The following is a 14,470-nucleotide window of genomic DNA, read 5'->3' as shown; positions in this document are numbered from 1 at the left end:
ATGATCCTGAGGGTTATGGAACAAAAAAGTCAAGTGGAAGACCTAAAAAAATTTCATCAGCACTGAGCCGGAGGATCCAATTGGCTGTCCGTCAAGACACTGGACGATCCTCGACCCAAATTAAGGCCCTTACTGGTGCTGACTGCAGCCCCATAACCATCAGACGGGGTCTGAGACTGAAGAGCTTCAAAAACAAAAAACGTCTTCAAAGACCTCGTCTCCTTGAACGCCACAGAACTGCTCGTTTGGACTTTGCAAGAGAGCACCAAACATGGGACATTCAAAGGTGGAAGAAAGTTTTATTCTCTGATGAGAAAAAATGTAACCTTGATGGTCCTGATGGCTTCCAACGTTACTGGCATGACAAGCAGATCCCACCTGAGATGTTTTCTACGTGCCACAGTGGAGGGGGTGCCATAATGGTCTGGGGTGCTTTTTCCTTCAGTGGAACGATGGAGCTTCAGGAAGTGCAGGGGCGTCAAACGGCCGCTGGCTATGTCCAGATGTCGCAGAGAGCATTCCTCATGACTGAGGGCCCCGCGTCTGTGTGGTAACAACTGGGTTTTTCAACAGGACAATGCTACAGTACACAATGCCCGCAGGACAAGGGACTTCTTCCAGGAGAATAACATCACACTTTTGGCCCATCCTGCGTGTTCCCCTGATCTAAATCCAATTGAGAACCTTTGGGGATGGATGGCAAGGGAAGTTTACAAAAATGGACAACAGTTCCAGACAGTAGATGGCCTTCGTGCGGCCGTCTTCACCACTTGGAAAAATGTTCCCACTCACCTCATGGAAACGCTTGCATCGATCATGCCGAAACAAATTTTTGAAGTGATAAACAATAGCGGCGGAGCTACTCGTTACTGAGTTCATGTTTGGAGGTTGGATTTCTGTTTTGGGGGGGTTTAGTTTTTTTTAGGAGGAATGGTCCTAAACTTTTGATCAGCTGAAAAACAGCCTGTTTCAGTTTATTCGTTGTTTTCATTAAATTGAATGCTCAAAAAATGTTTTGTCTCACTCCCATTTCTTCTTGTTGCATGTTGAAGCTCTACTTGGAACCTTGTTTAGATCCAGCAATGCTAAATATAATTTTTTGCCATTTTTCAAGTGGTCTTAAACTTTTGATCAGGACTGCAGCATTCTTAATACAGAATGCTTACTAAAATGTGGATTGAGGGGTTAAAAAATTTAAAAATTAACTCACCTCATCCACTTGATCGCGCAGCCGGGCTGGTCTTCTTTCTTCTTCTTCTTGCAGGACCTGGCTGGAAAAGGACCTTTGAGGACGTAATCGCGCTCACCCCGTGATGAGCGCTGTGACGTCAGCACAGGTCGTGCTGAATGAAGATAGAAATCTTCTATCTTCATTCAGCAGGACCTGCGCTGATGTCAGCGCGCTCAACACATGGTGAGCGCGATTACTTCCTCAAAGGTCCTTTTGCAGGTCCTGAAAGAAGAAGCAAGAAGATGATGCCGGCTGTGCAATCAATTGGATGAGGTGAGTTAATTTTTTTTATTTTTTAACCCCAACCCCCTCAATCCACAAGGGAAAATAATAGTGAGTAGACTTTAATGGGATCTGGGGTTGCTTTCCTCCCTATCATCTCTTAGCAACCATGCGTGAAAATCGCACCACATCCGCACTTGCTTGCGATTTTCACGCATACCCATTCATTTCTATTGGGCCTGCGTTGCGTGAAAAACACAGAATATAAAACCTGCAGCGATTTTAACACAACGCACAAGTGATGCGTGAAAATCATCGCTCATCTGCACAGCCCCATTGAAGTGAAGGGTCCGGATTCAGTGCGGGTGCAATGCGTTGCGGGTGCAAGAGTTTCATATAGACCTTGGTGCTTGATCAGAAAAAAGTCTACTGACTCTCAGGTCTTGGTGTAGGTTCTAACTTTGGTCCTCCAACCCTCCCATATTTTGTCCCAGTATTCAAGCAACCATCTAATGTTTATGGGGACCACCAGACGCATAATTGAGCAACCATCTGTGTATGGGGACCACCAGACCCTTAAATCGGTCAACTATCTAAATGTATATGAGGACTACAAGACTCTTAATCAGGCAACCATCTAATGTGTATGGAGACCACCAGACTCTTAATTGAGCAACCATCTAATGTGTATGGAGACCACCAGACTCTTAATCATACAACCATCTAATGTGTATGGTGACCATCAGATGCTTAATTGAGCAACCATCTAATGTGTATGAGGACCACCAGACTCTTAATTGGACAATCTAATGTGTATGAGGACCACCAGACTCTTAATTGGACAATCTAATGTGTATGAGGACCACCAGACTCTTAATTGGGCAATTATCTAATGTGTATGGGAACCACCAGACTATTAATCAAGCAACCATCTAATGTTTATGGGGACCACCAGACTCTTAATGGGGGAACCACCTAATGTGTATGGGGACACTAGACTTTTAATTGAGCAACCATCTAATGTGGATGGTGACCACCAGACTCTTATTTGGACAACCATCTAATGTGTATGGGGACCACCAGATGCTTAATTGACCAACCATCTAATGTGTATGGGGACCACCAGACGCATAATTGAGCAACCATCTGTGTATGGGGACCACCAGACCCTTAAATCGGTCAACTATCTAAATGTATATGAGGACTACAAGACTCTTAATCAGGCAACCATCTAATGTGTATGGAGACCACCAGACTCTTAATTGAGCAACCATCTAATGTGTATGGAGACCACCAGACTCTTAATCATACAACCATCTAATGTGTATGGTGACCATCAGATGCTTAATTGAGCAACCATCTAATGTGTATGAGGACCACCAGACTCTTAATTGGACAATCTAATGTGTATGAGGACCACCAGACTCTTAATTGGGCAATTATCTAATGTGTATGGGAACCACCAGACTATTAATCAAGCAACCATCTAATGTTTATGGGGACCACCAGACTCTTAATCGGGGAACCACCTAATGTGTATGGGGACACTAGACTTTTAATTGAGCAACCATCTAATGTGGATGGTGACCACCAGACTCTTATTTGGACAACCATCTAATGTGTATGGGGACCACCAGATGCTTAATTGACCAACCATCTAATGTGTATGGGGACCACCAGACTCTTATTTGGACAACCATCTAATGTGTATGGGGACCACCAGATGCTTAATTGACCAACCATCTAATGTGTATGGGGACCACCAGACTCTTATTTGGACAACCATCTAATGTGTATGGGGACCACCAGATGCTTAATTGACCAACCATCTAATGTGTATGGGGACCACCAGACTCTTATTTGGACAACCATCTAATGTGTATGGTGACCACCAGATGCTTAATTGAGCAACCATCTAAAGTGTATGGGGACCACCAGAGTCCAGACTCTTATTTGGACAACCATCTAAAGTGTATGGTGACTACTAGACTCTAATCTAATGTGTATGAGGGCCACCCAACTTATGGATTTCAGCTTGCTGGATCCTTCATTCCCCCCAGAAATATTCTACTGTTACTGTGGTCTGCATGTTGGGTGTTTAATGCGTTTAGCCACTATCTTGAAGATTTAGAAGTTCCAGATGTATTCGAGAAGTTTTGGTCCAGACTGCTTTCTGAACTGAAGCTATGGAGAACACCACCTTCCCAAGGCAACGGCTGGGTCACCACTGCTCTGGCCATAAATATTTTCATGACAGGAGAAAAATCTGGGGGCCTGCCAACTGGGTCCTGGCTCCTGCTTTCACCGGTAGCCACTTATCGAAGTTCCAATTGAGGAACTGTTCATAAGTGGTCACCAGTAAAAAGCAGGAACAAGGACCCGGCTGCCAACCCCCCAGATGTTGCATTTGTCATAAATCTGAAAGGATCCTTTAAAATAATCACCAGTAAATGAAATCTGCAGAAGTCAACTTCATAGATCAGTGACAACCCCGGCTGCTCTAGTTTCTGTGGTTAATTACAGTAAATCTGTATAAAAAAAAAAAAACATACAAAAAAAAAAAAAAAAACGGGAAGGAGATGCAATCTGACATTTTTTTAAATGTCCTGTCGCAGCCCCCTGAGATTTCCTTCCCCGAGATGTGAGACAGCTTTAAAAATTAGCTGGGGCCTAAGGGAATGTTTAACCCATTATGTTCCTGGATGTAGGAGGCACAGATGCAGAGTTGCTTACCAATGAGAACCACAAGCCTCATCATCCGCCACATATAGACATTATATAGCTCTATTACGGGGTTACGTTATGTATGGAGCGGTGGTTATACCTGTATGATACTATTATTTGAGCCCTATATGGTGGTATTATCTGAGCATTGTGTGGTGGTATTACTTGAGCACTGTGTGGTGTTTTTTGTTTGGAGCACTGCATAGTAGTATTATTTGGTCACTGTATGATGTACTATTTGAGCATTGTATGGTGGTTTTATATAAGAACTATATGGTGAGGTTTTTTGAGCACTGTATGATGGTATTTGAGCATTGCATGGTGGTAGTACTTGGCCACTGTATTTTGGTGGTAAATGAGCACTGTATGGTGGTATTATATAAGCACTGTATGGTGGTATTATTTGTAGCACTGTGTAGAGGAATTATCAGAACACAGTATAGTGGTATTATTTGAGCAATATATGGTAGTATTATACGAGCACTTAATGGTGGTAGTATTTGAGCAGTGTATGGTGGTATTATTTGAACACTGGTTGGTTATATTATATAAGCACTGTATGGTGGAATTATTTGAGCACTGTGTAGAGGAATTATCGGAACACAGTATAGTGGTATTATTTGAGCAATATATGGTAGTATTATACGAGCACTTAATGGTGGTAGTATTTGAGCAGTGTATGGTGGTATTATTTGAACACTGGTTGGTTATATTATATAAGCACTGTATGGTGGAATTATTTGAGCACTGTGTAGAGGAATTATCGGAACACAGTATAGTGGTATTATGTGAGCAATATATGGTAGTATTATATGAGCACTATATGGTGGTAGCATTTGAGCAGTGTATGGTGGCATTAGTTAAACACTGTATGGTTATATTACTGTATGGTTATATTACACTGTATATGGTTATATTACACTGTATATTATATTACTGCACTGTATGGTGGAATTATTTGAGCACCACATGGTGGTATTACACTGTATGGTGGCATTATTTCAGAACTGTATGGTGGTATTATATAAGCTCTGTATGGTGATATTTGAGCACTGTATGTTGGGATTACTTGAGCACGGAATGATATTAGTTGAGCCTTGTATGTTGATATTGTTTGAGCACTGTATGGTGGTATTATTTGATCAAGATATGGTGGATTTATTTGACCACTATGGTGATACAGTATGTATACACTGTGCGGCACTACTTTTTATGCTATTGTTCAGGATATTAGTTGGCAGACTCTGATGCATCATATACTACCGTTCTGTAGATGCCGTACTGTAGAGCGCTGACCCCTTGTTGTATGGTTGTCTGTGCACTGTATGACAGTACATCATAGGAGACGATACCAAAGATACCACACAGGACACCATCCACATTATTCAGTACTTTGTCAGTTAAGTGCACTGATTCATTCCCCCATCTGAAACAATAGAAATATCGCTCTTTTCATCCTGATCTCCCTAGTTCACGAATAGAATGTCAGAATGACAGTGCAGTCCGACACTCTGGCAAAAGTAGGCACCTTGCCATTCAGGGATGGTGGAGAGCTGTGTGAACAGGAGCGGCATTAAATTTGGTGCATCTTCGGTGTTTAATTAGTTCTCTAAGAGAAGATGACAGATGCAAATCTTAAATGGTGAATGACAGAACTCCTGTTGCATAATACATGAGGCGGGTTTATTTGTGGGTGATGGGCAAGAGGCTCAGAATGGGTTCTTAAGAAGCCAAATCAAGCAAACCCTGACAAATAGTTCTGTTACTGAAGATCAGACTGTTTCCGGCTCAGCGCCGCGCCCCGATTCTGGTAATTTAGTGATAGCCTCAGACTAGTGAAGTCAGGAAATGTGGGCAAAGTAACTGCCAGCCGGAGGGCACTGTACAGAGCAGGCTGCTGGCAGCCGGGGCAAGGAACGTCTACAGGTCATATAGGTGGGGGATAATGGGCACAGCCACACAGATCCCCAATGTCTACTGTTGGGGGAGCAACATAACTATTTGCCTGAGAGATAAGCGGCATCAGGGGTGTTTAGCACTGGTTTATACTGGTGCGTTAAGCAACAAACATGCTCAGTTATAGTAGTTATATTATTGCACATAGGAAGCAGTATTATAGTAGTTATATTCTTGTACATAGGAGCAGTATTATAGTAGTTATATTCTTGTACATAGGAGCAGTATTATAGTAGTTATATCCTTGTACATAGGAGCAGTATTATAGTAGTTATATTCTTGTACATAGGAGAAGTATTATAGTAGTTATATTCTTGTACATAGGAGCAGTATTATAGTAGTTATATTCTTGTACATAGGAGCAGTATTATAGTAGTTATATTCTTGTACATAGGAGCAGTATTATAGTAGTTATATTCTTGTACATAGGAGCAGTATTATAGTAGTTATATTCTTGTACATAGGAGCAGTATTATAGTAGTTATATTCTTGTACATAGGAGCAGTATTATAGCTAGTATATTCTTGTACATAGGAGCAGTATTATAGTAGTTATATTCTTGTACATAGGAGCAGTATATAGTAGTTATATTCTTGTACATAGGAGGCAGTATATAGTAGTATATCTTGTACATAGGAGCAGTATTATAGTAGTTATATTCTTGTACATAGGAGCAGTATTATAGTAGTTATATTCCTTGTACATAGGAGCAGTATTATAGTAGTTATATTCTTGTACATAGGAGCAGTATTATAGTAGTTATATTCTTGTACATAGGAGCAGTATTATAGTAGTTATATTCTTGTACATAGGAGCAGTATTATAGTAGTTATATTCTTGTACATAGGAGCAGTATTATAGTAGTTATATTCTTGTACATAGGAGCAGTATTATAGTAGTTATATTCTTGTACATAGGAGGCAGTATTATAGTAGTTATATTCTTGTACATAGGAGGCAGTATTATAGTAGTATATTCTTGTACATAGGAGCAGTATTATAGTAGTTATATTCTTGTACATAGGAGCAGTATTATAGTAGTTATATTCTTGTACATAGGAGGCAGTATTATAGTAGTTATATTCTTGTACATAGGAGCAGTATTATAGTAGTTATATTCTTGTACATAGGAGCAGTATTATAGTAGTATATTCTTGTACATAGGAGCAGTATTATAGTAGTTATATTCTTGTACATAGGAGCAGTATTATAGTAGTTATATTCTTGTACATAGGAGCAGTATTATAGTAGTTATATTCTTGTACATAGGAGCAGTATTATAGCTAGTTATATTCTTGTACATAGGAGCAGTATTATAGTAGTTATATTCTTGTACATAGGAGGCAGTATTATAGTAGTTATATTCTTGTACATAGGAGCAGTATTATAGTAGTTATATATTCTGGTCATAGGAGCAGTATTTATAGTAGTTATATTCTTGTACATAGGAAGCAGTATTATAGTAGTTATATTCTTGTACATAGGAGGCAGTATTATAGTAGTTATATTCTTGTACATAGGAGCAGTATTATAGTAGTTATATTCTTGTACATAGGAGCAGTATTATAGTAGTTATATTCTTGTACATAGGAGGCAGTATTATAGTAGTTATATCTTGTACATAGGAGCAGTATTAAGTAGTTATATTCTTGTACATAGGAGCAGTATTATAGAGTTATATTCTTGTACATAGAGGACAGTATTATAGTAGTTATATTCTTGTACATAGGAGGCAGTATTATAGTAGTTAGTTATCTTGTACATAGGAGGCAGTATTATAGGAGTTATATTCTTGTACATAGGAGCAGTATTATAGGTTATATTCTTGTACATAGGAGCAGTATTAGTAGTTATATTCTTGTACATAGGAGCAGTATTATAGTAGTTATATTCTTGTACATAGGAGCAGTATTATAGTAGTTATATTCTTGTACATAGGAGCAGTATTATAGTAGTTATATTCTTGTACATAGGAGCAGTATTATAGTAGTTATATTCTTGTACATAGGAGCAGTATTATAGTAGTTATATTCTTGTACATAGGCAGTTTATAGTAGTTATATTCTTGTACATAGGAGCAGTATTATAGTAGTTATATTCTTGTACATAGGAGTATTATAGTAGTTATATTCTTGTACATAGGAGCAGTATTATAGTATTTATTTTGTACATAGGAGCAGTATTATAGTTATATTCTTGTACATAGGAGCAGTATTATAGTAGTTATATTCTTGTACATAGGAGCAGTATTATAGTAGTTATATTCTTGTACATAGGAGCAGTATTATAGTAGTTATATTCTTGTACATAGGAGCAGTATTATAGTAGTTATATTCTTGTACATAGGAGCAGTATTATAGTAGTTATATTCTTGTACATAGGAGCAGTATTATAGTAGTTATATTCTTGTACATAGGAGCAGTATTATAGTAGTTATATTCTTGTACATAGGAGCAGTATTATAGTAGTTATATTCTTGTACATAGGAGGCAGTATTATAGTAGTTATATTCTTGTACATAGGAGCAGTATTATAGTAGTTATATTCTTGTACATAGGAGGCAGTATTATAGTAGTTATATTCTTTACATAGGAGCAGTATTTATAGTAGTTATATTCTTGTACATAGGAGCAGTATTATAGTAGTTATATTCTTGTACATAGGAGGCAGTATTATAGTAGTTATATTCTTGTACATAGGAGCAGTATTATAGTAGTTATATTCCTTGTACATAGGAGGCAGTATTATAGTAGTTATATCCTTGTACATAGGAGCAGTATTATAGTAGTTATAGTCTTGTACATAGGAGCAGTATTATAGTAGTTATATTCTTGTACATAGGAGCAGTATTATAGTAGTTATATCCTTGTACATAGGAGCAGTATTATAGTAGTTATATTCTTGTACATAGGAGCAGTATTATAGTAGTTATATTCTTGTACATAGGAGCAGTATTATAGTAGTTATATTCTTGTACATAGGAGGCAGTATTATAGTAGTTATATTATTGTACCAAGGAGCAGTATTATAGTAGTTATATCCTTGTACATAGGAGGCAGTATTATAGTAGTTATATTCTTTTACATAGGAGGCAGTATTATAGTAGTTATATTCTTGTACATAGGAGCAGTATTATAGTAGTTATATCTTGTACATAGGAGCAGTATTATAGTAGTTATATTCTTGTACATAGGAGCAGTATTATAGTAGTTATATTCTTGTACATAGGAGGCAGTATTATAGTAGTTATATTCTTGTACATAGGAGCAGTATTATAGTAGTTATATTCTTGTACATAGGAGCAGTATTATAGTAGTTATATTCTTGTACATAGGAGCAGTATTATAGTAGTTATATTCTTGTACATAGGAGCAGTATTATAGTAGTTATATTCTTGTACATAGGAGCAGTATTATAGTAGTTATATTCTTGTACATAGGAGCAGTATTATAGTAGTTATATTCTTGTACATAGGAGCAGTATTATAGTAGTTATAGTCTTGTACATAGGAGCAGTATTATAGTAGTTATATTCTTGTATATAGGAGCAGTATTATAGTAGTTATATTCTTGTACATAGGAGCAGTATTATAGTAGTTATAGTCTTGTACATAGGAGCAGTATTATAGTAGTTATATTCTTGTACATAGGAGCAGTATTATAGTAGTTATATTCTTGTACATAGGAGGCAGTATTATAGTAGTTATATTCTTGTACATAGGAGCAGTATTATAGTAGTTATATACTTGTACATAGGAGCAGTATTATAGTAGTTATATTCTTGTACATAGGAGCAGTATTATAGTAGTTATATTCTTGTACATAGGAGCAGTATTATAGTAGTTATATTCTTGTACATAGGAGGCAGTATTATAGTAGTTATATTCTTCTACATAGGAGGCAGTATTGTAGTAGTTATATTCTTCTACATAGGAGCAGTGTTATAATAGTTTTATGTCTTATATAAGTATAGTCACATAATGTGATACTTTTGCAATGTTGAGTGTATGTTTTTATTGTGTTAAGCCTAGGCCAGGATGTCATTGGTTAACGCTGAGGTGTAAAGGTTCCTCCTCCTCTCGGGTGCCCTTCTCCCCAGGGGGTACTGCCCCAGTTTCACTCACATGCCTCCAAGGCCTTGCAGCTGCTGCTGACGCTCCGAGCTTTATAAATGAAAGAAAGTGCGGAGTCAGCACGTAGCCTCCCAGGGTCCTTGTGATATTGTTTTCCTTGCTAGAATCAGAGCTTAATCCTTATATCAGGTCACCAGGTCAGCACAAGGTCAAAGAACTACATACAAGGAAATATATGAGGGGATTCTGGCCCGTATATGATCGTAATAGTGATCATTCCTCCCCGTCACGTAGCCTCAGGCTGTATGCATAGATCAACTTGTATATCGTCAATTGGCGCTTGTTACTGGGTCCTTACACTGAGCGAATGAGCAAACTATCAGGAATGGACTGAGCCCCCTCTCAAACACAAGTCCAAAACTAGGACCATACCACCCCTCCCGCCCCAAAATCGAAGACATAAACACATTCCGCCATATTAAGTGAGAGCCAGCCACTGTCTTAAAGAACATCTGTCATGCTGCCTATTAGGGTTGATCCTGCTGGTTAAAATGATACCTGTCTTGGGAAAATCGGTCGTGGCATTTCCAAGGAAATTGACTTTTATTCTTTATGCAAGTGGTAGCTTCCATGCATCGAGGGGGCGTGGCCAGCACTGGAGGAGTTGAGGTGCACCAGGTCTATGCTCCTCCCATCAGTGCACTGAATCTCTCATTTGCATTAAGAATAAAAGTATTTTTTCTCAGTAATGCTACAACCCATTTTCACAAGACAGGTATCATTTTAATCAGTAGAATCAACCCCACCATGTAGTATATGTAGTGTAATAAGATTGAGCCTGCTGTCAGACCCCCTTTAAATGTAATAAACATGATAATACGAACATACAACTGGAGCAGAACATCCCCACCCCTTCCACAATTCTCCTACTGCCTGGAACCCATCAACAAGCTGCTGTTCATGGATCCTGGCATGTTTATGTTCATAGTTACATATAGTTGGATACTTATATGTTGACTATCTGTCCTGGGTATTCTCCATAATCCGTTATTAGAATATAAATTAAGTTACTCCATAATTTCAAGTAGGATTGGTCAGTCCCAGTGCTTCTTATGACAACATATGCCCTATTTACATGGTAAGGGATAAGTGTCTGATCAGCGGGGTCTGGATCCATTAAAATGGGCAATACAGACCCCCCATTTTCGTGACCCAGCAGTCGGACCCCTGCTAATCAGGCGCTTAGCCTTTATCCTTTAATGGATGCCCTTGTCTATCTGGACTGTATTGGTGGCAAATAAGGGTGTAAGGAAGGCCTAGGGGTTATAGAAGGGTGTGACCTGCATGATAACGGGGGGTCCCAGTAGGATCTCTGCTACTGGACCCCCTCTGTGTACAACTGTCTAATATATTCCAATTCTATCCGCCTGGATACAAAAAAAAAGGAAATTACTCAGATCCGGCCGTCCTCCCTTACAGCCATGTGCAGGTATTGACAACCAAATTAGATTTCAAGCGGAACATTAAAAAAAGGCGAATTAAATAAAAAATACAAAATCATGTTTTTTTTCCCACCTCCTTTTTTCTTACACTTGGGATTGCAATGATTGAAATATTTTAGAGCCAAAAATAAATGAGCTTCTAGAAAAAAATCACAACATCAAAGGTTCGGAGCATCTGCCGTTACCGATTTAAAATGAGGTTTCCACGGCCCCTCTGAACATAGATTATTTAAAAAAATTAAAAAAATGATGTGTAATTTAAAGGGGTGGTGCAGGATTAGAAAAACATGGCAGTTTTTTTTTTGTTTTTTTTAAAACAGCGCCACCCTTGTCCGCAGATGATGTGTGGTATTGCAGCTGCGTCTCATTCACTTCAATGGAGCTGAGCTGCAGTACCAGACACCACCCACGGACACAGGTGGCGCAGTTTCTGGGAGGAGGCAGACATTTTTTTTTTCCAATCCTGGACAACTTTTTGGATGTACCCCTGTAAACGTGATCTATGCTGTATGTCAGTCAGAAACTACAACTCCTAGCATGTCCCGACAGCTTAATTGGGAGTTGTAGTTTCACAGTAGCTGGAGACTTTTGCGCTACATACATGAGTCCAGGTCATTTGCTGGTAGTTGTAGTCGTACAATATCTGGAGACCATTGCTCTGTATCCCATGGCCCAGGTCAGCTGATGGAAGTTGTAGTCTCACAATATTTGGAGACCACTGCTCTATATGCATAACCTCAGTCTCCTCATGGGAGTTGTAGTTTCATAGGAGCTGGAGAGCCACAGATTTCAGATTGGGTCAAGTTCTCTGGCTGGGAGTTGTAGTTTCTCAGGACCCAGAAAGCCTCTGGTTGGAGACCACTGCTTTATATACTTGGCCCCCAGTAACTGCTGGGAGTTGTAGTTTCACATCACCTGGAAAGCCACAGGTTGGAGAGCGCTGCTCTACACCCATGGGTCCTGGTCACCTGCTGGGAGTTGTAGTTTCATAACAGCTGGAGATCCACCGATTGGAGACTGCCGCTCTACATACATGGGCCCACGTCTCCTGCTGGGAGTAGTAGTTTCATAACGTCTCCACCTGTTGTAGACCGCTGCTCTACATACATGGGTCTAGGTCTTCTGCTGGGAGTTGTAGTTTCACAACAGCTGAAGAGCCAGAGGTTGGAGACCACTACTCTACATACACAGTTCCAGATCTCCTGCTGGGAGTAGTAGTTTCACAACATCCCCATCAATTGTAGACTGCTGCTTTACATACATGGGTCTTGGCCTCCAGCTAGGAGTAGTAGTTTTACAACCACTGCTCTACATGACTCGGGGGAACATGGGGTTAATCTGCCAATTGCTGGCTTTAGAAGGGAGGGGGGTCCGATGTCACGGTGTGAATAGCAGGGTCCGCTGCTGATCCAGTCATTATCTGATTTCTTCCCGACATGAACAGGCAAGGACGGCTGGGGGCCGGGATGTAATTGGGAAACGGCAGGTGAAATGGAGCCATGTAATCTGTATGAGCGCAGAGACTTGTCCCTGTCACTGGGGATTCCTAAAATACCTTCCGTCACCGAAGCGAGATTTAAAGGGGATCTGCGGCCAGCCGTTATTTTTGGTTTTACAGCATCAAAATAAATTGAAATTAATTATTTTGTATAAAATGTGTCAATTTTAACGTTAAATGAGGTTGTCCTGCCGTAAGAACCGATTAGCTATCCACGGGATCGGTGGGGAGTGAATGGAGGGCCGCATGTGCCTTTCACCTCTATGGGACTTGCCGGGTGCATGACTTGGCTTCACTTCCGAAATCTTGCAGAGTTTGCCCCTGTTGTTGGGAGTCCTCTGCCCATAAATTATCGCCATCCATTTTAACGGCGGGCAGGACGCTCAGTATGTCCCGTGTAGAGAGCGAATGCAGCTCCGGAGGTCTCGGTGGGATCGTTCATCTAGACCAGGGGTAGGCAACCTCCGGCTCCCAGGTGTTGTGAAACTACAATTCCCAGCATGCTCCATTCATTTCTATGAGAGTTCTTAGAAGAGCAGAGCAAGTATGCATACTGGGAGTAGTAGTTTCACAACAGCTGGGAGCCAGAGGTTGCCTACCCCTGATCTAGACGCTTTGACGTAGACCTGTGCACGTTCTCTGCTGGGGTACAGTCCCTGCCCCCGCCCCGCCACAATAGCCATAGGAGTACTAAAGGATAAAAGGGGTTTGACGAGTATTTAATACTGATCAGGATAGGTCATGACTTGAGTATCTGATCAGCAGGGGTCAGACACCCACCATCAGCTGTTTGAAGACCCTGCAGCGCAGGCATGGCCAACCTGCGGCTCTCCGGCTGTTGTAAAACTACAATTCCCACCATGCCCTGCTGTAGGCTGATAGCTGTAGGCAGTCTGGGAATGCTGGGAGTTGTAGTTTTGCAACATCTGGAGGGCCTCAGGTTGGCCATCCCTGCTGCAGCGCTCCGATGACTGCTGTGACCGCTTTGCAGCTTACCAAGCACAGCGCCATCCCTTGCATAGTGGCTGGGCTTAGTATTGCAGCTTAGCCCCATTCATTTGAATGAGACTGAGCTGCGTCGAGGCCATGGGACCGATGAACGTGACGTCACTGGTCTAGGAAAGGGCCGCGGCGCGCTTCAATAAGGTGAGTTACCAGGTGTCAGACCCACACTAATCACATACTGAGGATAGATTATGGGAACACTTGGATAACCCCTTTAATCAAATGTCGGAACGTTCTATAAGGCTGTGTTCACATCACTGA

General features: G+C 40.4%; 1 protein-coding gene across 1 annotated transcript in view; it reads left to right on the top strand.

Moving 5' to 3' along the window:
* Positions 1–14,470, top strand: part of CACNA1B (calcium voltage-gated channel subunit alpha1 B) — a 286,673-nt gene that overhangs the window by 7,068 nt on the left and 265,135 nt on the right.

Source organism: Bufo gargarizans, chromosome 9 (genome assembly GCF_014858855.1).
Source record: "Bufo gargarizans isolate SCDJY-AF-19 chromosome 9, ASM1485885v1, whole genome shotgun sequence".
In the NCBI taxonomy this organism is placed as follows: Eukaryota; Metazoa; Chordata; class Amphibia; order Anura; family Bufonidae; genus Bufo; species Bufo gargarizans.
This window is presented reverse-complemented; position numbering and strand designations above follow the sequence as displayed.